The sequence below is a fragment of the Electrophorus electricus genome, chromosome 2, assembly GCF_041902795.1.
Source record: "Electrophorus electricus isolate QZ-2024a chromosome 2, ASM4190279v1, whole genome shotgun sequence".
Lineage (NCBI taxonomy): Eukaryota > Metazoa > Chordata > Actinopteri > Gymnotiformes > Gymnotidae > Electrophorus > Electrophorus electricus.
In genome coordinates this window covers 5,091,234-5,114,849 of record NC_137498.1, presented here as the reverse complement: position 1 = coordinate 5,114,849, position 23,616 = coordinate 5,091,234, and the positions used below count along the sequence as shown (strand labels likewise).

General features: G+C 40.0%; 1 protein-coding gene and 7 non-coding genes across 8 annotated transcripts in view; all 8 read left to right on the top strand.

Annotated features, from left to right (window-relative positions):
* Window positions 1–23,616, top strand: part of LOC145659971 (alpha-1-antitrypsin homolog) — a 268,558-nt gene that overhangs the window by 105,417 nt on the left and 139,525 nt on the right. The gene's annotated exons all lie outside the window — the stretch shown is intronic.
* Window positions 1,161–1,233, top strand: trnav-cac (transfer RNA valine (anticodon CAC)). Its single transcript has one exon. It is a non-coding gene; the product is annotated as a tRNA-Val (tRNA).
* trnav-cac (transfer RNA valine (anticodon CAC)) lies at window positions 6,300–6,372 on the top strand. The gene has a single exon. It is a non-coding gene; the product is annotated as a tRNA-Val (tRNA).
* On the top strand, window positions 11,438–11,510 carry trnav-cac (transfer RNA valine (anticodon CAC)). Its single transcript has one exon. It is a non-coding gene; the product is annotated as a tRNA-Val (tRNA).
* trnav-cac (transfer RNA valine (anticodon CAC)) lies at window positions 14,010–14,082 on the top strand. Its single transcript has one exon. It is a non-coding gene; the product is annotated as a tRNA-Val (tRNA).
* trnav-cac (transfer RNA valine (anticodon CAC)) lies at window positions 16,582–16,654 on the top strand. The gene has a single exon. It is a non-coding gene; the product is annotated as a tRNA-Val (tRNA).
* Window positions 19,154–19,226, top strand: trnav-cac (transfer RNA valine (anticodon CAC)). The gene has a single exon. It is a non-coding gene; the product is annotated as a tRNA-Val (tRNA).
* trnav-cac (transfer RNA valine (anticodon CAC)) lies at window positions 21,726–21,798 on the top strand. The gene has a single exon. It is a non-coding gene; the product is annotated as a tRNA-Val (tRNA).

Below are 23,616 nucleotides of genomic sequence, written 5' to 3'. Positions count from 1 at the left end.
TTTAGGTACGTCTGCTCATGAAACGCATTTTAGGCCATCCAACATACCCACGAAATTTGCATAAAATGGCAGCTATTTGTGAACTTCCAAATATGAAAGGTTTTGGCATAAATGATGTTCATTCTTTCTCCTAAATAATTTGCACACATTTTCAGTTTTGGGGATGAGCTGGCGAAAAAATTGATCTGAAATTGCAGCGATACCATACTGCATCAAGGCATTTTTGCATGGTGTCTGTAGTGAATTGGTCATCACGTTTGCATTATGTGTGAAAGGACCTTGAATTGAAGCTGAGCAGAAACATTAGCTGGTTCTTTTGTTTCTGTGTCTTCTATTTGAAGTAGACACCAGGGAATCGAATGGCCTTCTTGCAGCAGAGGGAAATGATTTTCTGAACTCCCTAGTTACTTCAATTGAGTTCTCCAAGTCCTGTACTCCAAACTCCGGCACTATAACGCATGTGAAATCCCTAACCTCTTCGTCTGCAACTTGGTTCTACATTGTGCAAAATGGAAATTTCAAGATCAGAAGATTACTAGTATCTTAGTATGGACATAAAGAGTAGCTTCTCTGTTGGAAAAAAATATCCCATCACTGTCTCCATTTGCAAACCAAGAAAGTCAATATTTGCAGCAGGCTTGTCCTCCGGTGATGCAAGGACTGTGCTTTAGGAGCTGTGTTTAAGGCTGATTTCAATTGTCACAGGGATGATGTAAAACTCATTGTAGCATGATGGGTGTGCTAATCCATGTATTTCAAACAAAATTAAACAAAACAGAAACTCCACTAGTGCATCTGTATTTGATCTCCTAACAGAGATAAGTTATGCTACTTAGCTAATTCTTAAAAGTAACATCCTTATAGTCTCCTGACAATTAAAATCTATGCAAAGCAATGTTAATGATGCAGAATTTGTGCACTAGGGACTGCTTTCCATGCCGATGAATAAGCCTACAGTGATCCGGTAAAGCTCTTCATATTATTCCTAGGGAGTAACATTCTGTCTCTCAAAGGCAATGAAACAAGAAAACATTGCTTGGTGGGATTGAATTTTGCGTCCTAACGGGGAGAAGACAATTCAAGCCAGTTTTTAAACTATGCCTTGCAGGCACCAAAAAGGAGGAAATGCTGGGCTGATCCTGAACGGCCACTGCTGTAGGGTTTCTGTAGTGTAGTGGTTATCACGTTTGCCTCACACGCGAAAGGTCCCTGGCTCGATACCAGGCAGAAACACAACTCTTGGTAGATGTGTAACTGCTGTCCTTTTAATTGAATGGAGAACCGTTCTTCACTGAGAAAAGTCAGGCTCCTTAATTAATAGCCAAGCTGATTAATTAAAACTCTTAGCATAATGGCTATTCTAATTCAAGTCTTTCAAGCATAAACTTTAGTGAGTGTGTTCTCATTTTGTTTCCTAACAGAGGTTATGCTAATTAGCTGAAATTTAAAAGTTACTTTCATCAAGTCTATGGCAAAGAACAAATCCTTGCAAGACAATATCAAGCATACACAATTTGTGCAATAGGTTATGCTCTAAATGCCAATGAGAGAACTACAGAGATAAAGTAAAACTCTTCATATTATGCCTAGTTAGCAACAGTCTGTTTCTCGAAGGGTAGGAAACAAGAGAACTTTGGTGGGGTTGTCTGAATTTTCATCCTAATGCTTGAGAAGTCATACTGCTTAGCTAGATTTAAAGCTATGATTTTCAAGCCCCAAAAATGAGCAAAAGCTGGAGAGGCAAAGAAGCATTTTAAAGTGGTTTCTGTAGTGTAGTGCTCAGCATGTTCGCCTGACACGAGAAAGGTCCTCTGTTCCATACCTCGCAGAAACATCCCTCTTGATAGCACAGTAGTTGGGCACGTGCTTTTTGTAAGCAGTGTATCAAGTGGGAGACTCTTTGTGCGGTTTGCCCTTTAGGTCCTCAGACTGAGGCACCAAGCTCCTTGTCTAATCGCAACATCATTTTGTCCTAAATCCTGTTGACTAAAAGACCTTTTTGGGGGATCATTATTGATTGATATAGATCTTGAACTCTCTTGATTTGTCTAGAGTAGTGGTCATTGCATTTGCTTTCCAGGTCACATGTCCCAGCTTCCATACTGTGCAGAAGCATTTCTCTTTCATCCATTTTTGGTGTTTACTGTATAAAATTGTTGGAACAAAGGGAAGCATGGGCAGGCGAGGCTAAAGAACTGCACAGGGAAATCAACTTAAACTCAGCATCATGGAACTGCAGCTGAGCTGCTTTTTAACTGCACTCAAAATGGTAAAAGAAGGAAATACTGTTCATGACTTCAAGGTAGAATTGAGAGGAGTGAGGTTCTGAGGACAACTATTGGGACTGCAATGAAAAAGATCTTTGGTTTTTATGGCCTTAAGCAGTGAAGAGCTCACACGGCCCTGCTACATAGGTTTAGAAAGCAAGAACAGAACCTACAATTTTCCAGGACCACCAGTTTGGACTGATGTGTAGGTCGGACTACAGGGTTCCCTTTCAGCTCAACAGCATTTTTTTCTGACAGTGAATCAGATATTTCTGAAAATTACAATTGTGAACCATTTGAATTTTAGGTACGTCTGCTCATGAAACGCATTTTAGGCCATCCAACATACCCACGAAATTTGCATAAAATGGCAGCTATTTGTGAACTTCCAAATATGAATGGTTTTGGCATAAATGTTGTTCATTTTTTCTCCTAAATAATTTGCACACATTTTCAGTTTTGGGGATGAGTTGGTGAAAAAATTGTTCTGAAATTGCAGTGATACCATACTGCATCAAGGCATTTTTGCATGGTGTCTGTAGTCAATTGGTCATCATGTTTGCATTATGTGTGAAAGGACCTTGAATTGAAGCTGAGCAGAAACATTAGCTGGTTCTTTTGTTTCTGTGTCTTCTATTTGAAGTAGACACCAGGGAATCGAATGGCCTTCTTGCAGCAGAGGGAAATGATTTTCTGAACTCCCTAGTTACTCCAATTGAGTTCTCCAAGTCCTGTACTCCAAACTCCAGCACTATAACGCATGTGAAATCCCTAACCTCTTCGTCTGCAACTTGGTTCTACATTGTGCAAAATGGAAATTTCAAGATCAGAAGATTACTAGCATCTTAGTATGGACATAAAGAGTAGCTTCTCTGCTGGAAAAAAAATCCCATCACTGTCTCCATTTGCAAACCGAGAAAGTCAATATATGCAGCAGGCTTGTCCTCCGGTGATGCAAGGACTGTGCTTTAGGAGCTGTGTTTAAGGCTGATTTCAATTTTCACAGGGATGATGTAAAACTCATTGTAGCATGATGGGTGTGCTAATCCATGTATTTCAAACAAAATTAAACAAAACAGAAACTCCACGAGTGCATCTGTATTTGATCTCCTAACAGAGATAGGTTATGCTACTTTGCTAATTCTTAAAAGTAACATCCTTATAGTCTCCTGACAATTAAAATCTATGCAAAGCAATGTTAATGATGCAGAATTTGTGCACTAGTGACTGCTTTCCATGCCGATGAATAAGCCTACAGTGATCCGGTAAAGCTCTTCATATTATTCCTAGGGAGTAACATTCTGTCTCTCAAAGGCAATGAAACAAGAAAACATTGCTTGGTGGGATTGAATTTTGCCTCCTAACGGGGAGAAGACAATTCAAGCCAGTTTTTAAACTATGCCTTGCAGGCACCAAAAAGGAGGAAATGCTGGGCTGATCCTGAACGGCCAGTGCTGTAGGATTTCTGTAGTGTAGTGGTTATCACATTTGCTTCACATGTGAAAGGTCCCTGCCTTGATACCAGGCAGAAGCACAGCTCTTGGTAGATGTGTAACTGCTGTCCTTTCAATTGAATGGAGAGCCGTTCTTCACAGAGAAAAGTCAGGCTCCTTAATTAATGGCCAAGCTGATTAATTAAAATTCTTAGCATAATGGCTATTCTAATTCAAGTCTTTCAAGCATAAACTTTAGTGAGTGTGTTCTCATTTTGTTTCCTAACAGAGGTTATGCTAATTAGCTGAAATTTAAAAGTTACTTTCATCAAGTCTATGGCAAAGAACAAATCCTTGCAAGGCAATATCAAGCCTACACAATTTGTGCAATAGGTTATGCTCTAAATGCCAATGAGAGAACTAGAGAGATAAAGTAAAACTCTTCATATTATGCCTAGTTAGCAACAGTCTGTTTCTAGAAGTTTAGGAAACAAGAGAACTTTGGTGGGGTTGTCTGAATTTTCATCCTAATGCTTGAGAAGTCATACTGCTTAGCCAGATTTAAAGCTATGATTTTCAAGCCCCAAAAATGAGCAAAAGCTGGAGAGGCAAAGAAGCATTTTAAAGTGATTTCTGTAGTGTAGTGCTCAGCATATTCGCCTGACACGAGAAAGGTCTTCTGTTCCATACCTGGCAGAAACATCCCTCTTGATAGAACAGTAGTTGGGCACGTGCTTTTTGTAAGCAGTGTATCAAGTGGGAGACTCTTTGTGCGGTTTGCCCTTTAGGTCCTCAGACTGAGGCACCAAGCTCCTTGTCTAATCGCAACATCATTTTGGCATAAATCCTGTTGACTAAAAGACCTTTTTGGGGGATCATTATTGATTGATATAGATCTTGAACTCTCTTGATTTGTCTAGAGTAGTGGTCATTGCATTTGCTTTCCAGGTCACATGTCCCAGCTTCCATACTGTGCAGAAGCATTTCTCTTTCATCCATTTTTGGTGTTTACTGTATAAAATGGTTGGAACAAAGGGAAGCATGGGCAGGCGAGGCTAAAGAACTGCACAGGGAAATCAACTTAAACTCAGCATCATGGAACTGCAGCTGAGCTGTTTTTTAACTGCACTCAAAATGGTAAAAGAAGGCAATACTGTTCATGACTTCAAGGTAGAATTGAGAGGAGTGAGGTTCTGAGGACAACTATTGGGACTGCAATGAAAAAGATCTTTGGTTTTTATGGCCTTAAGCAGTGAAGAGCTCACACGGCCCTGCTACATAGGTTTAGAAAGCAAGAACAGAACCTACAATTTTCCAGGACCACCAGTTTGGACTGATGTGTAGGTCGGACTAGAGGGTTCCCTTTCAGCTAAACAGCATTTTTTTCTGACAGTTTGAATCAGATATTTCTGAAAATTACAATTGTGAACCATTTGAATTTTAGGTACGTCTGCTCATGAAACGCATTTTAGGCCATCCAACATACCCACGAAATTTGCATAAAATGGCAGCTATTTGTGAACTTCCACATATGAAAGGTTTTGGCATAAATGATGTTCATTCTTTCTCCTAAATAATTTGCACACATTTTCAGTTTTGGGGATGAGCTGGTGAAAAAATTGTTCTGAAATTGCAGTGATACCATAATGCATCAAGGCATTTTTGCATGGTGTCTGTAGTGAATTGGTCATCACGTTTGCATTATGTGTGAAAGGACCTTGAATTGAATCTGAGCAGAAACATTAGCTGGTTCTTTGGTTTCTGTGTCTTCTATTTGAAGTAGACACCAGGGAATCGAATGGCCTTCTTGCAGCAGAGGGAAATGATTTTCTGAACTCCCTAGTTACTTCAATTGAGTTCTCCAAGTCCTGTACTCCAAACTCCGGCACTATAACGCATGTGAAATCCCTAACCTCTTCGTCTGCAACTTGGTTCTACATTGTGCAAAATGGAAATTTCAAGATCAGAAGATTACTAGCATCTTAGTATGGACATAAAGAGTAGCTTCTCTGTTGGAAAAAAATATCCCATCACTGTCTCCATTTGCAAACCGAGAAAGTCAATATATGCAGCAGGCTTGTCCTCCGGTGATGCAAGGACTGTGCTTTAGGAGCTGTGTTTAAGGCTGATTTCAATTGTCACAGGGATGATGTAAAACTCATTGTAGCATGATGGGTGTGCTAATCCATGTATTTCAAACAAAATTAAACAAAACAGAAACTCCACGAGTGCATCTGTATTTGATCTCCTAACAGAGATAAGTTATGCTACTTAGCTAATTCTTAAAAGTAACATCCTTATAGTCTCCTGACAATTAAAATCTATGCAAAGCAATGTTAATGATGCAGAATTTGTGCACTAGGGATTGCTTTCCATGCCGATGAATAAGCCTACAGTGATCCGGTAAAGCTCTTCATATTATTCCTAGGGAGTAACATTCTGTCTCTCAAAGGCAATGAAACAAGAAAACATTGCTTGGTGGGATTGAATTTTGCATCCTAACGGGGAGAAGACAATTCAAGGCAGTTTTTAAACTATGCCTTGCAGGCACCAAAAAGGAGGAAATGCTGGGCTGATCCTGAACGGCTAGTGCAGTAGGGTTTCTGTAGTGTAGTGGTTATCACGTTTGCCTCACACGCGAAAGGTCCCTGGCTCGATACCAGGCAGAAACACAACTCTTGGTAGATTTGTAACTGCTGTCCTTTTAATTGAATGGAGAGTCGTTCTTCACAGAGAAAAGTCAGGCTCCTTAATTAATAGCCAAGCTGATTAATTAAAACTCTTAGCATAATGGGTATTCTAATTCAAGTCTTTCAAGCATAAACTTTAGTGAGTGTGTTCTCATTTTGTTTCCTAACAGAGGTTATGCTAATTAGCTGAAATTTAAAAGTTACTTTCATCAAGTCTATGGCAAAGAACAAATCCTTGCAAGGCAATATCAAGCATACACAATTTGTGCAATAGGTTATGCTCTAAATGCCAATGAGAGAACTACAGAGATAAAGTAAAACTCTTCATATTATGACTAGTTAGCAACAGTCTGTTTCTCGAAGGGTAGGAAACAAGAGAACTTTGGTGGGGTTGTCTGAATTTTCATCCTAATGCTTGAGAAGTCATACTGCTTAGCTAGATTTAAAGCTATGATTTTCAAGCCCCAAAAATGAGCAAAAGCTGGAGAGGCAAAGAAGCATTTTAAAGTGGTTTCTGTAGTGTAGTGCTCAGCATGTTCGCCTGACACGAGAAAGGTCCTCTGTTCCATACCTGGCAGAAACATCCCTCTTGATAGCACAGTAGTTGGGCACGTGCTTTTTGTAAGCAGTGTATCAAGTGGGAGACTCTTTGTGCGGTTTGCCCTTTAGGTCCTCAGACTGAGGCACCAAGCTCCTTGTCTAATTTCAGCATCATTTTGTCATAAATCCTGTTAAAAACCAGACCTTTTGGGGGTATAATTATTGATTGATATAGATGTTGAACACTCTTGATTTTTCTAGAGTAGTGGTCAATGCATTTGCTTTCCAGGTCACATGTCCCAGCTTCCATACTGTGCAGAAGCATTTCTCTTTCATCCATTTTTGGTGTTTACTGTATAAAATGGTTGGAACAAAGGGAAGCATGGGCAGGCGAGGCTAAAGAACTGCACAGGGAAATCAACTTAAACTCAGCATCATGGAACTGCAGCTGAGCTGCTTTTTAACTGCACTCAAAATGGTAAAAGAAGGCAATACTGTTCATGAATTCAAGGTAGAATTGAGAGGAGTGAGGTTCTGAGGACAACTATTGGGACTGCAATGAAAGAGATCTTCGGTTTTTATGGCCTTAAGCAGTGAAGAGCTCACACGGCCCTGCTACATAGGTTTAGAAAGCAAGAACAGAACCTACAATTTTCCAGGACCACCAGTTTGGACTGATGTGTAGGTCGGACTAGAGGGTTCCCTTTCAGCTAAACAGCATTTTTTTCTGACAGTTTGAATCAGATATTTCTGAAAATTACAATTGTGAACCATTTGAATTTTAGGTACGTCTGCTCATGAAACGCATTTTAGGCCATCCAACATACCCACGAAATTTGCATAAAATGGCAGCTATTTGTGAACTTCCACATATGAAAGGTTTTGGCATAAATGATGTTCATTCTTTCTCCTAAATAATTTGCACACATTTTCAGTTTTGGGGATGAGCTGGTGAAAAAATTGTTCTGAAATTGCAGTGATACCATAATGCATCAAGGCATTTTTGCATGGTGTCTGTAGTGAATTGGTCATCACGTTTGCATTATGTGTGAAAGGACCTTGAATTGAATCTGAGCAGAAACATTAGCTGGTTCTTTGGTTTCTGTGTCTTCTATTTGAAGTAGACACCAGGGAATCGAATGGCCTTCTTGCAGCAGAGGGAAATGATTTTCTGAACTCCCTAGTTACTTCAATTGAGTTCTCCAAGTCCTGTACTCCAAACTCCGGCACTATAACGCATGTGAAATCCCTAACCTCTTCGTCTGCAACTTGGTTCTACATTGTGCAAAATGGAAATTTCAAGATCAGAAGATTACTAGCATCTTAGTATGGACATAAAGAGTAGCTTCTCTGTTGGAAAAAAATATCCCATCACTGTCTCCATTTGCAAACCGAGAAAGTCAATATATGCAGCAGGCTTGTCCTCCGGTGATGCAAGGACTGTGCTTTAGGAGCTGTGTTTAAGGCTGATTTCAATTGTCACAGGGATGATGTAAAACTCATTGTAGCATGATGGGTGTGCTAATCCATGTATTTCAAACAAAATTAAACAAAACAGAAACTCCACGAGTGCATCTGTATTTGATCTCCTAACAGAGATAAGTTATGCTACTTAGCTAATTCTTAAAAGTAACATCCTTATAGTCTCCTGACAATTAAAATCTATGCAAAGCAATGTTAATGATGCAGAATTTGTGCACTAGGGACTGCTTTCCATGCCGATGAATAAGCCTACAGTGATCCGGTAAAGCTCTTCATATTATTCCTAGGAAGTAACATTCTGTCTCTCAAAGGCAATGAAACAAGAAAACATTGCTTGGTGGGATTGAATTTTGCGTCCTAACGGGGAGAAGACAATTCAAGCCAGTTTTTAAACTATGCCTTGCAGGCACCAAAAAGGAGGAAATGCTGGGCTGATCCTGAACGGCCAGTGCTGCAGGGTTTCTGTAGTGGTTATCACGTTTCCCTCACACGCGAAAGGTCCCTGGCTCGATACCAGGCAGAAACACAACTCTTGGTAGATGTGTAACTGCTGTCCTTTCAATTGAATGGAGAGATGTTCTTCACAGAGAAAAGTCAGGCTCCTTAATTAATGGCCAAGCAGATTAATTAAAATTCTTAGCATAATGGCTATTCTAATTCAAGTCTTTCAAGCATAAACTTTAGTGAGTGTGTTCTCATTTTGTTTCCTAACAGAGGTTATGCTAATTAGCTGAAATTTAAAAGTTACTTTCATCAAGTCTATGGCAAAGAACAAATCCTTGCAAGGCAATATCAAGCCTACACAATTTGTGCAATAGGTTATGCTCTAAATGCCAATGAGAGAACTAGAGAGATAAAGTAAAACTCTTCATATTATGCCTAGTTAGCAACAGTCTGTTTCTTGAAGTTTAGGAAACAAGAGAACTTTGGTGGGGTTGTCTGAATTTTCATCCTAATGCTTGAGAAGTCATACTGCTTAGCCAGATTTAAAGCTATGATTTTCAAGCCCCAATAATGAGCAAAAGCTGGAGAGGCAAAGAAGCATTTTAAAGTGGTTTCTGTAGTGTAGTGCTCAGCATGTTCGCCTGACACGAGAAAGGTCCTCTGTTCCATACCTGGCAGAAACATCCCTCTTGATAGCACAGTAGTTGGGCACGTGCTTTTTGTAAGCAGTGTATCAAGTGGGAGACTCTTTGTGCGGTTTGCCCTTTAGGTCCTCAGACTGAGGCACCAAGCTCCTTGTCTAATCGCAACATCATTTTGTCATAAATCCTGTTGACTAAAAGACCTTTTTGGGGGATCATTATTGATTGATATAGATCTTGAACTCTCTTGATTTGTCTAGAGTAGTGGTCATTGCATTTGCTTTCCAGGTCACATGTCCCAGCTTCCATACTGTGCAGAAGCATTTCTCTTTCATCCATTTTTGGTGTTTACTGTATAAAATGGTTGGAACAAAGGGAAGCATGGGCAGGCGAGGCTAAAGAACTGCACAGGGAAATCAACTTAAACTCAGCATCATGGAACTGCAGCTGAGCTGCTTTTTAACTGCACTCAAAATGGTAAAAGAAGGCAATACTGTTCATGACTTCAAGGTAGAATTGAGAGGAGTGAGGTTCTGAGGACAACTATTGGGACTGCAATGAAAGAGATCTTCGGTTTTTATGGCCTTAAGCAGTGAAGAGCTCACACGGCCCTGCTACATAGGTTTAGAAAGCAAGAACAGAACCTACAATTTTCCAGGACCACCAGTTTGGACTGATGTGTAGGTCGGACTAGAGGGTTCCCTTTCAGCTAAACAGCATTTTTTTTCTGACAGTTTGAATCAGATATTTCTGAAAATTACAATTGTGAACCATTTGAATTTTAGGTACGTCTGCTCATGAAACGCATTTTAGCCCATCCGACATACCCACGAAATTTGCATAAAATGGCAGCTATTTGTGAACTTCCAAATATGAAAGGTTTTGGCATAAATGATGTTCATTCTTTCTCCTAAATAATTTGCACACATTTTCAGTTTTGGGGAGGAGCTGGTGAAAAAATTGATCTGAAATTGCAGTGATACCATACTGCATCAAGGCATTTTTGCATGGTGTCTGTAGTGAATTGGTCATCACGTTTGCATTATGTGTGAAAGGACCTTGAATTGAAGCTGAGCAGAAACATTAGCTGGTTCTTTGGTTTCTGTGTCTTCTATTTGAAGTAGACACCAGGGAATCGAATGGCCTTCTTGCAGCAGAGGGAAATGATTTTCTGAACTCCCTAGTTACTTCAATTGAGTTCTCCAAGTCCTGTACTCCAAACTCCGGCACTATAACGCATGTGAAATCCCTAACCTCTTCGTCTGCAACTTGGTTCTACATTGTGCAAAATGGAAATTTCAAGATCAGAAGATTACTAGCATCTTAGTATGGACATAAAGAGTAGCTTCTCTGTTGGAAAAAAATATCCCATCACTGTCTCCATTTGCAAACCGAGAAAGTCAATATATGCAGCAGGCTTGTCCTCCGGTGATGCAAGGACTATGCTTTAGGAGCTGTGTTTAAGGCTGATTTCAATTGTCACAGGGATGATGTAAAACTCATTGTAGCATGATGGGTGTGCTAATCCATGTATTTCAAACAAAATTAAACAAAACAGAAACTCCACAAGTGCATCTGTATTTGATCTACTAACAGAGATAAGTTATGCTACTTAGCGAATTCTTAAAAGTAAATTCTTTCTAGTCTCCTGACAATTAAAATCTATGCAAAGCAATGTTAATGATGCAGAATTTGTGCACTAGGGACTGCTTTCCATGCCGATGAATAAGCCTACAGTGATCCGGTAAAGCTCTTCATATTATTCCTAGGGAGTAACATTCTGTCTCTCAAAAGCAATGAAACAAGAAAACATTGCTTGGTGGGATTGAATTTTGCCTCCTAACGGGGAGAAGACAATTCAAGCCAGTTTTTAAACTATGCCTTGCAGGCACCAAAAAGGAGGAAATGCTGGGCTGATCCTGAACGGCCAGTGCTGTAGGGTTTCTGTAGTGTAGTGGTTATCACGTTCGCCTCACACGCGAAAGGTCCCTGGCTCGATACCAGGCAGAAACACAACTCTTTGTAGATGTGTAACTGCTGTCCTTTTAATTGAATGGAGAGCCGTTCTTCACAGAGAAAAGTCAGGCTCCTTAATTAATAGCCAAGCTGATTAATTAAAACTCTTAGCATAATGGCTATTCTAATTCAAGTCTTTCAAGCATAAACTTTAGTGAGTGTGTTCTCATTTTGTTTCCTAACAGAGGTTATGCTAATTAGCTGAAATTTAAAAGTTACTTTCATCAAGTCTATGGCAAAGAACAAATCCTTGCAAGGCAATATCAAGCATACACAATTTGTGCAATAGGTTATGCTCTAAATGCCAATGAGAGAACTACAGAGATAAAGTAAAACTCTTCATATTATGCCTAGTTAGCAACAGTCTGTTTCTCGAAGGGTAGGAAACAAGAGAACTTTGGTGGGGTTGTCTGAATTTTCATCCTAATGCTTGAGAAGTCATACTGCTTAGCTAGATTTAAAGCTATGATTTTCAAGCCCCAAAAATGAGCAAAAGCTGGAGAGGCAAAGAAGCATTTTAAAGTGGTTTCTGTAGTGTAGTGCTCAGCATGTTCGCCTGACACGAGAAAGGTCCTCTGTTCCATACCTGGCAGAAACATCCCTCTTGATAGCACAGTAGTTGGGCACGTGCTTTTTGTAAGCAGTGTATCAAGTGGGAGACTCTTTGTGCGGTTTGCCCTTTAGGTCCTCAGACTGAGGCACCAAGCTCCTTGTCTAATCGCAACATCATTTTGTCATAAATCCTGTTGACTAAAAGACCTTTTTGGGGGATCATTATTGATTGATATAGATCTTGAACTCTCTTGATTTGTCTAGAGTAGTGGTCATTGCATTTGCTTTCCAGGTCACATGTCCCAGCTTCCATACTGTGCAGAAGCATTTCTCTTTCATCCATTTTTGGTGTTTACTGTATAAAATGGTTGGAACAAAGGGAAGCATGGGCAGGCGAGGCTAAAGAACTGCACAGGGAAATAAACTTAAACTCAGCATCATGGAACTGCAGCTGAGCTGCTTTTTAACTGCACTCAAAATGGTAAAAGAAGGCAATACTGTTCATGACTTCAAGGTAGAATTGAGAGGAGTGAGGTTCTGAGGACAACTATTGGGACTGCAATGAAAGAGATCTTCGGTTTTTATGGCTTTAAGCAGTGAAGAGCTCACACGGCCCTGCTACATAGGTTTAGAAAGCAAGAACAGAACCTACAATTTTCCAGGACCACCAGTTTGGACTGATGTGTAGGTCGGACTAGAGGGTTCCCTTTCAGCTAAACAGCATTTTTTTTCTGACAGGTTGAATCAGATATTTCTGAAAATTACAATTGTGAACCATTTGAATTTTAGGTACGTCTGCTCATGAAACGCATTTTAGGCCATCCAACATACCCACGAAATTTGCATAAAATGGCAGCTATTTGTGAACTTCCAAATATGAAAGGTTTTGGCATAAATGATGTTCATTCTTTCTCCTAAATAATTTGCACACATTTTCAGTTTTGGGGATGAGCTGGTGAAAAAATTGTTCTGAAATTGCAGTGATACCATACTGCATCAAGGCATTTTTGCATGGTGTCTGTAGTGAATTGGTCATCACGTTTGCATTATGTGTGAAAGGACCTTGAATTGAAGCTGAGCAGAAACATTAGCTGGTTCTTTGGTTTCTGTGTCTTCTATTTGAAGTAGACACCAGGGAATCGAATGGCCTTCTTGCAGCAGAGGGAAATGATTTTCTGAACTCCCTAGTTACTTCAATTGAGTTCTCCAAGTCCTGTACTCCAAACTCCGGCACTATAACGCATGTGAAATCCCTAACCTCTTCGTCTGCAACTTGGTTCTACATTGTGCAAAATGGAAATTTCAAGATCAGAAGATTACTAGCATCTTAGTATGGACATAAAGAGTAGCTTCTCTGTTGGAAAAAAATATCCCATCACTGTCTCCATTTGCAAACCGAGAAAGTCAATATATGCAGCAGGCTTGTCCTCCGGTGATGCAAGGACTGTGCTTTAGGAGCTGTGTTTAAGGCTGATTTCAATTGTCACAGGGATGATGTAAAACTCACTGTAGCATGATGGGTGTGCTAATCCATGTATTTCAAACAAAATTAAACAAAACAGAAACTCCACGAGTGCATCTGTATTTGATCTCCTAACAGAGATAAGTTATGCTACTTAGCGAATTCTTAAAAGTAAATTCTTTCTAGTCTCCTGACAATTAAAATCTATGCAAAGCAATGTTAATGATGCAGAATTTGTGCACTAGGGACTGCTTTCCATGCCGATGAATAAGCCTACAGTGATCCGGTAAAGCTCTTCATATTATTCCTAGGGAGTAACATTCTGTCTCTCAAAAGCAATGAAACAAGAAAACATTGCTTGGTGGGATTGAATTTTGCGTCCTAACGGGGAGAAGACAATTCAAGCCAGTTTTTAAACTATGCCTTGCAGGCACCAAAAAGGAGGAAATGCTGGGCTGATCCTGAACGGCCAGTGCTGTAGGGTTTCTGTAGTGTAGTGGTTATCACGTTCGCCTCACACGCGAAAGGTCCCTGGCTCGATACCAGGCAGAAACAGAACTCTTGGTAGATGTGTAACTGCTGTCCTTTTAATTGAATGGAGAGCCGTTCTTCACAGAGAAAAGTCAGGCTCCTTAATTAATAGCCAAGCTGATTAATTAAAACTCTTAGCATAATGGGTATTCTAATTCAAGTCTTTCAAGCATAAACTTTAGTGAGTGTGTTCTCATTTTGTTTCCTAACAGAGGTTATGCTAATTAGCTGAAATTTAAAAGTTACTTTCATCAAGTCTATGGCAAAGAACAAATCCTTGCAAGGCAATATCAAGCATACACAATTTGTGCAATAGGTTATGCTCTAAATGCCAATGAGAGAACTACAGAGATAAAGTAAAACTCTTCATATTATGCCTAGTTAGCAACAGTCTGTTTCTCGAAGGGTAGGAAACAAGAGAACTTTGGTGGGGTTGTCTGAATTTTCATCCTAATGCTTGAGAAGTCATACTGCTTAGCTAGATTTAAAGCTATGATTTTCAAGCCCCAAAAATGAGCAAAAGCTGGAGAGGCAAAGAAGCATTTTAAAGTGGTTTCTGTAGTGTAGTGCTCAGCATGTTCGCCTGACACGAGAAAGGTCCTCTGTTCCATACCTGGCAGAAACATCCCTCTTGATAGCACAGTAGTTGGGCACGTGCTTTTTGTAAGCAGTGTATCAAGTGGGAGACTCTTTGTGCAGTTTGCCCTTTAGGTCCTCAGACTGAGGCACCAAGCTCCTTGTCTAATCGCAACATCATTTTGTCATAAATCCTGTTGACTAAAAGACCTTTTTGGGGGATCATTATTGATTGATATAGATCTTGAACTCTCTTGATTTGTCTAGAGTAGTGGTCATTGCATTTGCTTTCCAGGTCACATGTCCCAGCTTCCATACTGTGCAGAAGCATTTCTCTTTCATCCATTTTTGGTGTTTACTGTATAAAATGGTTGGAACAAAGGGAAGCATGGGCAGGCGAGGCTAAAGAACTGCACAGGGAAATCAACTTAAACTCAGCATCATGGAACTGCAGCTGAGCTGCTTTTTAACTGCACTCAAAATGGTAAAAGAAGGCAATACTGTTCATGACTTCAAGGTAGAATTGAGAGGAGTGAGGTTCTGAGGACAACTTTTGGGACTGCAATGAAAGAGATCTTCGGTTTTTATGGCTTTAAGCAGTGAAGAGCTCACACGGCCCTGCTACATAGGTTTAGAAAGCAAGAACAGAACCTACAATTTTCCAGGACCACCAGTTTGGACTGATGTGTAGGTCGGACTAGAGGGTTCCCTTTCAGCTAAACAGCATTTTTTTTCTGACAGTTTGAATCAGATATTTCTGAAAATTACAATTGTGAACCATTTGAATTTTAGGTACGTCTGCTCATGAAACGCATTTTAGGCCATCCAACATACCCACGAAATTTGCATAAAATGGCAGCTATTTGTGAACTTCCAAATATGAAAGGTTTTGGCATAAATGATGTTCATTCTTTCTCCTAAATAATTTGCACACATTTTCAGTTTTGGGGATGAGCTGGTGAAAAAATTGTTCTGAAATTGCAGTGATACCATACTGCATCAAGGCATTTTTGCATGGTGTCTGTAGTGAATTGGTCATCACGTTTGCATTATGTGTGAAAGGACCTTGAATTGAAGCTGAGCAGAAACATTAGCTGGTTCTTTGGTTTCTGTGTCTTCTATTTGAAGTAGACACCAGGGAATCGAATGGCCTTCTTGCAGCAGAGGGAAATGATTTTCTGAACTCCCTAGTTACTTCAATTGAGTTCTCCAAGTCCTGTACTCCAAACTCCGGCACTATAACGCATGTGAAATCCCTAACCTCTTCGTCTGCAACTTGGTTCTACATTGTGCAAAATGGAAATTTCAAGATCAGAAGATTACTAGCATCTTAGTATGGACATAAAGAGTAGCTTCTCTGTTGGAAAAAAATATCCCATCACTGTCTCCATTTGCAAACCGAGAAAGTCAATATATGCAGCAGGCTTGTCCTCCGGTGATGCAAGGACTGTGCTTTAGGAGCTGTGTTTAAGGCTGATTTCAATTGTCACAGGGATGATGTAAAACTCACTGTAGCATGATGGGTGTGCTAATCCATGTATTTCAAACAAAATTAAACAAAACAGAAACTCCACGAGTGCATCTGTATTTGATCTCCTAACAGAGATAAGTTATGCTACTTAGCGAATTCTTAAAAGTAAATTCTTTCTAGTCTCCTGACAATTAAAATCTATGCAAAGCAATGTTAATGATGCAGAATTTGTGCACTAGGGACTGCTTTCCATGCCGATGAATAAGCCTACAGTGATCCGGTAAAGCTCTTCATATTATTCCTAGGGAGTAACATTCTGTCTCTCAAAAGCAATGAAACAAGAAAACATTGCTTGGTGGGATTGAATTTTGCGTCCTAACGGGGAGAAGACAATTCAAGCCAGTTTTTAAACTATGCCTTGCAGGCACCAAAAAGGAGGAAATGCTGGGCTGATCCTGAACGGCCAGTGCTGTAGGGTTTCTGTAGTGTAGTGGTTATCACGTTCGCCTCACACGCGAAAGGTCCCTGGCTCGATACCAGGCAGAAACAGAACTCTTGGTAGATGTGTAACTGCTGTCCTTTTAATTGAATGGAGAGCCGTTCTTCACAGAGAAAAGTCAGGCTCCTTAATTAATAGCCAAGCTGATTAATTAAAACTCTTAGCATAATGGGTATTCTAATTCAAGTCTTTCAAGCATAAACTTTAGTGAGTGTGTTCTCATTTTGTTTCCTAACAGAGGTTATGCTAATTAGCTGAAATTTAAAAGTTACTTTCATCAAGTCTATGGCAAAGAACAAATCCTTGCAAGGCAATATCAAGCATACACAATTTGTGCAATAGGTTATGCTCTAAATGCCAATGAGAGAACTACAGAGATAAAGTAAAACTCTTCATATTATGCCTAGTTAGCAACAGTCTGTTTCTCGAAGGGTAGGAAACAAGAGAACTTTGGTGGGGTTGTCTGAATTTTCATCCTAATGCTTGAGAAGTCATACTGCTTAGCTAGATTTAAAGCTATGATTTTCAAGCCCCAAAAATGAGCAAAAGCTGGAGAGGCAAAGAAGCATTTTAAAGTGGTTTCTGTAGTGTAGTGCTCAGCATGTTCGCCTGACACGAGAAAGGTCCTCTGTTCCATACCTGGCAGAAACATCCCTCTTGATAGCACAGTAGTTGGGCACGTGCTTTTTGTAAGCAGTGTATCAAGTGGGAGACTCTTTGTGCAGTTTGCCCTTTAGGTCCTCAGACTGAGGCACCAAGCTCCTTGTCTAATCGCAACATCATTTTGTCATAAATCCTGTTGACTAAAAGACCTTTTTGGGGGATCATTATTGATTGATATAGATCTTGAACTCTCTTGATTTGTCTAGAGTAGTGGTCATTGCATTTGCTTTCCAGGTCACATGTCCCAGCTTCCATACTGTGCAGAAGCATTTCTCTTTCATCCATTTTTGGTGTTTACTGTATAAAATGGTTGGAACAAAGGGAAGCATGGGCAGGCGAGGCTAAAGAACTGCACAGGGAAATCAACTTAAACTCAGCATCATGGAACTGCAGCTGAGCTGCTTTTTAACTGCACTCAAAATGGTAAAAGAAGGCAATACTGTTCATGACTTCAAGGTAGAATTGAGAGGAGTGAGGTTCTGAGGACAACTTTTGGGACTGCAATGAAAGAGATCTTCGGTTTTTATGGCTTTAAGCAGTGAAGAGCTCACACGGCCCTGCTACATAGGTTTAGAAAGCAAGAACAGAACCTACAATTTTCCAGGACCACCAGTTTGGACTGATGTGTAGGTCGGACTAGAGGGTTCCCTTTCAGCTAAACAGCATTTTTTTTCTGACAGTTTGAATCAGATATTTCTGAAAATTACAATTGTGAACCATTTGAATTTTAGGTACGTCTGCTCATGAAACGCATTTTAGGCCATCCAACATACCCACGAAATTTGCATAAAATGGCAGCTATTTGTGAACTTCCAAATATGAAAGGTTTTGGCATAAATGATGTTCATTCTTTCTCCTAAATAATTTGCACACATTTTCAGTTTTGGGGATGAGCTGGTGAAAAAATTGTTCTGAAATTGCAGTGATACCATACTGCATCAAGGCATTTTTGCATGGTGTCTGTAGTGAATTGGTCATCACGTTTGCATTATGTGTGAAAGGACCTTGAATTGAAGCTGAGCAGAAACATTAGCTGGTTCTTTGGTTTCTGTGTCTTCTATTTGAAGTAGACACCAGGGAATCGAATGGCCTTCTTGCAGCAGAGGGAAATGATTTTCTGAACTCCCTAGTTACTTCAATTGAGTTCTCCAAGTCCTGTACTCCAAACTCCGGCACTATAACGCATGTGAAATCCCTAACCTCTTCGTCTGCAACTTGGTTCTACATTGTGCAAAATGGAAATTTCAAGATCAGAAGATTACTAGCATCTTAGTATGGACATAAAGAGTAGCTTCTCTGTTGGAAAAAAATATCCCATCACTGTCTCCATTTGCAAACCGAGAAAGTCAATATATGCAGCAGGCTTGTCCTCCGGTGATGCAAGGACTGTGCTTTAGGAGCTGTGTTTAAGGCTGATTTCAATTGTCACAGGGATGATGTAAAACTCACTGTAGCATGATGGGTGTGCTAATCCATGTATTTCAAACAAAATTAAACAAAACAGAAACTCCACGAGTGCATCTGTATTTGATCTCCTAACAGAGATAAGTTATGCTACTTAGCGAATTCTTAAAAGTAAATTCTTTCTAGTCTCCTGACAATTAAAATCTATGCAAAGCAATGTTAATGATGCAGAATTTGTGCACTAGGGACTGCTTTCCATGCCGATGAATAAGCCTACAGTGATCCGGTAAAGCTCTTCATATTATTCCTAGGGAGTAACATTCTGTCTCTCAAAAGCAATGAAACAAGAAAACATTGCTTGGTGGGATTGAATTTTGCGTCCTAACGGGGAGAAGACAATTCAAGCCAGTTTTTAAACTATGCCTTGCAGGCACCAAAAAGGAGGAAATGCTGGGCTGATCCTGAACGGCCAGTGCTGTAGGGTTTCTGTAGTGTAGTGGTTATCACGTTCGCCTCACACGCGAAAGGTCCCTGGCTCGATACCAGGCAGAAACAGAACTCTTGGTAGATGTGTAACTGCTGTCCTTTTAATTGAATGGAGAGCCGTTCTTCACAGAGAAAAGTCAGGCTCCTTAATTAATAGCCAAGCTGATTATTTAAAACTCTTAGCATAATGGGTATTCTAATTCAAGTCTTTCAAGCATAAACTTTAGTGAGTGTGTTCTCATTTTGTTTCCTAACAGAGGTTATGCTAATTAGCTGAAATTTAAAAGTTACTTTCATCAAGTCTATGGCAAAGAACAAATCCTTGCAAGGCAATATCAAGCATACACAATTTGTGCAATAGGTTATGCTCTAAATGCCAATGAGAGAACTACAGAGATAAAGTAAAACTCTTCATATTATGCCTAGTTAGCAACAGTCTGTTTCTCGAAGGGTAGGAAACAAGAGAACTTTGGTGGGGTTGTCTGAATTTTCATCCTAATGCTTGAGAAGTCATACTGCTTAGCTAGATTTAAAGCTATGATTTTCAAGCCCCAAAAATGAGCAAAAGCTGGAGAGGCAAAGAAGCATTTTAAAGTGGTTTCTGTAGTGTAGTGCTCAGCATGTTCGCCTGACACGAGAAAGGTCCTCTGTTCCATACCTGGCAGAAACATCCCTCTTGATAGCACAGTAGTTGGGCACGTGCTTTTTGTAAGCAGTGTATCAAGTGGGAGACTCTTTGTGCAGTTTGCCCTTTAGGTCCTCAGACTGAGGCACCAAGCTCCTTGTCTAATCGCAACATCATTTTGTCATAAATCCTGTTGACTAAAAGACCTTTTTGGGGGATCATTATTGATTGATATAGATCTTGAACTCTCTTGATTTGTCTAGAGTAGTGGTCATTGCATTTGCTTTCCAGGTCACATGTCCCAGCTTCCATACTGTGCAGAAGCATTTCTCTTTCATCCATTTTTGGTGTTTACTGTATAAAATGGTTGGAACAAAGGGAAGCATGGGCAGGCGAGGCTAAAGAACTGCACAGGGAAATCAACTTAAACTCAGCATCATGGAACTGCAGCTGAGCTGCTTTTTAACTGCACTCAAAATGGTAAAAGAAGGCAATACTGTTCATGACTTCAAGGTAGAATTGAGAGGAGTGAGGTTCTGAGGACAACTTTTGGGACTGCAATGAAAGAGATCTTCGGTTTTTATGGCTTTAAGCAGTGAAGAGCTCACACGGCCCTGCTACATAGGTTTAGAAAGCAAGAACAGAACCTACAATTTTCCAGGACCACCAGTTTGGACTGATGTGTAGGTCGGACTAGAAGGTTCCCTTTCAGCTAAACAGCATTTTTTTTCTGACAGTTTGAATCAGATATTTCTGAAAATTACAATTGTGAACCATTTGAATTTTAGGTACGTCTGCTCATGAAACGCATTTTAGGCCATCCAACATACCCACGAAATTTGCATAAAATGGCAGCTATTTGTGAACTTCCAAATATGAAAGGTTTTGGCATAAATGATGTTCATTCTTTCTCCTAAATAATTTGCACACATTTTCAGTTTTGGGGATGAGCTGGTGAAAAAATTGTTCTGAAATTGCAGTGATACCATACTGCATCAAGGCATTTTTGCATGGTGTCTGTAGTGAATTGGTCATCACGTTTGCATTATGTGTGAAAGGACCTTGAATTGAAGCTGAGCAGAAACATTAGCTGGTTCTTTGGTTTCTGTGTCTTCTATTTGAAGTAGACACCAGGGAATCGAATGGCCTTCTTGCAGCAGAGGGAAATGATTTTCTGAACTCCCTAGTTACTTCAATTGAGTTCTCCAAGTCCTGTACTCCAAACTCCGGCACTATAACGCATGTGAAATCCCTAACCTCTTCGTCTGCAACTTGGTTCTACATTGTGCAAAATGGAAATTTCAAGATCAGAAGATTACTAGCATCTTAGTATGGACATAAAGAGTAGCTTCTCTGTTGGAAAAAAATATCCCATCACTGTCTCCATTTGCAAACCGAGAAAGTCAATATATGCAGCAGGCTTGTCCTCCGGTGATGCAAGGACTGTGCTTTAGGAGCTGTGTTTAAGGCTGATTTCAATTGTCACAGGGATGATGTAAAACTCATTGTAGCATGATGGGTGTGCTAATCCATGTATTTCAAACAAAATTAAACAAAACAGAAACTCCACGAGTGCATCTGTATTTGATCTCCTAACAGAGATAAGTTATGCTACTTAGCTAATTCTTAAAAGTAACATCCTTATAGTCTCCTGACAATTAAAATCTATGCAAAGCAATGTTAATGGTGCAGAATTTGTGCACTAGGGACTGCTTTCCATGCCGATTAATAAGCCTACAGTGATCCGGTAAAGCTCTTCATATTATTCCTAGGGAGTAACATTCTGTCTCTCAAAGGCAATGAAACAAGAAAACATTGCTTGGTGGGATTGAATTTTGCATCCTAACGGGGAGAAGACAATTCAAGCCAGTTTTTAAACTATGCCTTGCAGGCACCAAAAAGGAGGAAATGCTGGGCTGATCCTGAACGGCTAGTGCTGTAGGGTTTCTGTAGTGTAGTGGTTATCACGTTCGCCTCACACGCGAAAGGTCCCTGGCTCGATACCAGGCAGAAACACAGCTCTTGGTAGATGTGTAACTGCTGTCCTTGTAATTGAATGGAGTGTCGTTCTTCACAGAGAAAAGTCAGGCTCCTTAATTAATAGCCAAGCTGATTAATTAAAACTCTTAGCATAATGGGTATTCTAATTCAAGTCTTTCAAGCATAAACTTTAGTGAGTGTGTTCTCATTTTGTTTCCTAACAGAGGTTATGCTAATTAGCTGAAATTTAAAAGTTACTTTCATCAAGTCTATGGCAAAGAACAAATCCTTGCAAGGCAATATCAAGCCTACACAATTTGTGCAATAGGTTATGCTCTAAATGCCAATGAGAGAACTAGAGAGATAAAGTAAAACTCTTCATATTATGCCTAGTTAGCAACAGTCTGTTTCTTGAAGTTTAGGAAACAAGAGAACTTTGGTGGGGTTGTCTGAATTTTCATCCTAATGCTTGAGAAGTCATACTGCTTAGCCAGATTTAAAGCTATGATTTTCAAGCCCCAAAAATGAGCAAAAGCTGGAGAGGCAAAGAAGCATTTTAAAGTGGTTTCTGTAGTGTAGTGCTCAGCATGTTCGCCTGACACGAGAAAGGTCCTCTGTTCCATACCTGGCAGAAACATCCCTCTTGATAGCACAGTAGTTGGGCACGTGCTTTTTGTAAGCAGTGTATCAAGTGGGAGACTCTTTGTGCGGTTTGCCCTTTAGGTCCTCAGACTGAGGCACCAAGCTCCTTGTCTAATCGCAACATCATTTTGGCATAAATCCTGTTGACTAAAAGACCTTTTTGGGGGATCATTATTGATTGATATAGATCTTGAACTCTCTTGATTTGTCTAGAGTAGTGGTCATTGCATTTGCTTTCCAGGTCACATGTCCCAGCTTCCATACTGTGCAGAAGCATTTCTCTTTCATCCATTTTTGGTGTTTACTGTATAAAATGGTTGGAACAAAGGGAAGCATGGGCAGGCGAGGCTAAAGAACTGCACAGGGAAATCAACTTAAACTCAGCATCATGGAACTGCAGCTGAGCTGCTTTTTAACTGCACTCAAAATGGTAAAAGAAGGCAATACTGTTCATGACTTCAAGGTAGAATTGAGAGGAGTGAGGTTCTGAGGACAACTATTGGGACTGCAATGAAAGAGATCTTCGGTTTTTATGGCCTTAAGCAGTGAAGAGCTCACACGGCCCTGCTACATAGGTTTAGAAAGCAAGAACAGAACCTACAATTTTCCAGGACCACCAGTTTGGACTGATGTGTAGGTCGGACTAGAGGGTTCCCTTTCAGCTAAACAGCATTTTTTTTCTGACAGTTTGAATCAGATATTTCTGAAAATTACAATTGTGAACCATTTGAATTTTAGGTACGTCTGCTCATGAAACGCATTTTAGGCCATCCGACATACCCACGAAATTTGCATAAAATGGCAGCTATTTGTGAACTTCCAAATATGAAAGGTTTTGGCATAAATGATGTTCATTCTTTCTCCTAAATAATTTGCACACATTTTCAGTTTTGGGGATGAGCTGGTGAAAAAATTGATCTGAAATTGCAGTGATACCATACTGCATCAAGGCATTTTTGCATGGTGTCTGTAGTGAATTGGTCATCACGTTTGCATTATGTGTGAAAGGACCTTGAATTGAAGCTGAGCAGAAACATTAGCTGGTTCTTTGGTTTCTGTGTCTTCTATTTGAAGTAGACACCAGGGAATCGAATGGCCTTCTTGCAGCAGAGGGAAATGATTTTCTGAACTCCCTAGTTACTTCAATTGAGTTCTCCAAGTCCTGTACTCCAAACTCCGGCACTATAACGCATGTGAAATCCCTAACCTCTT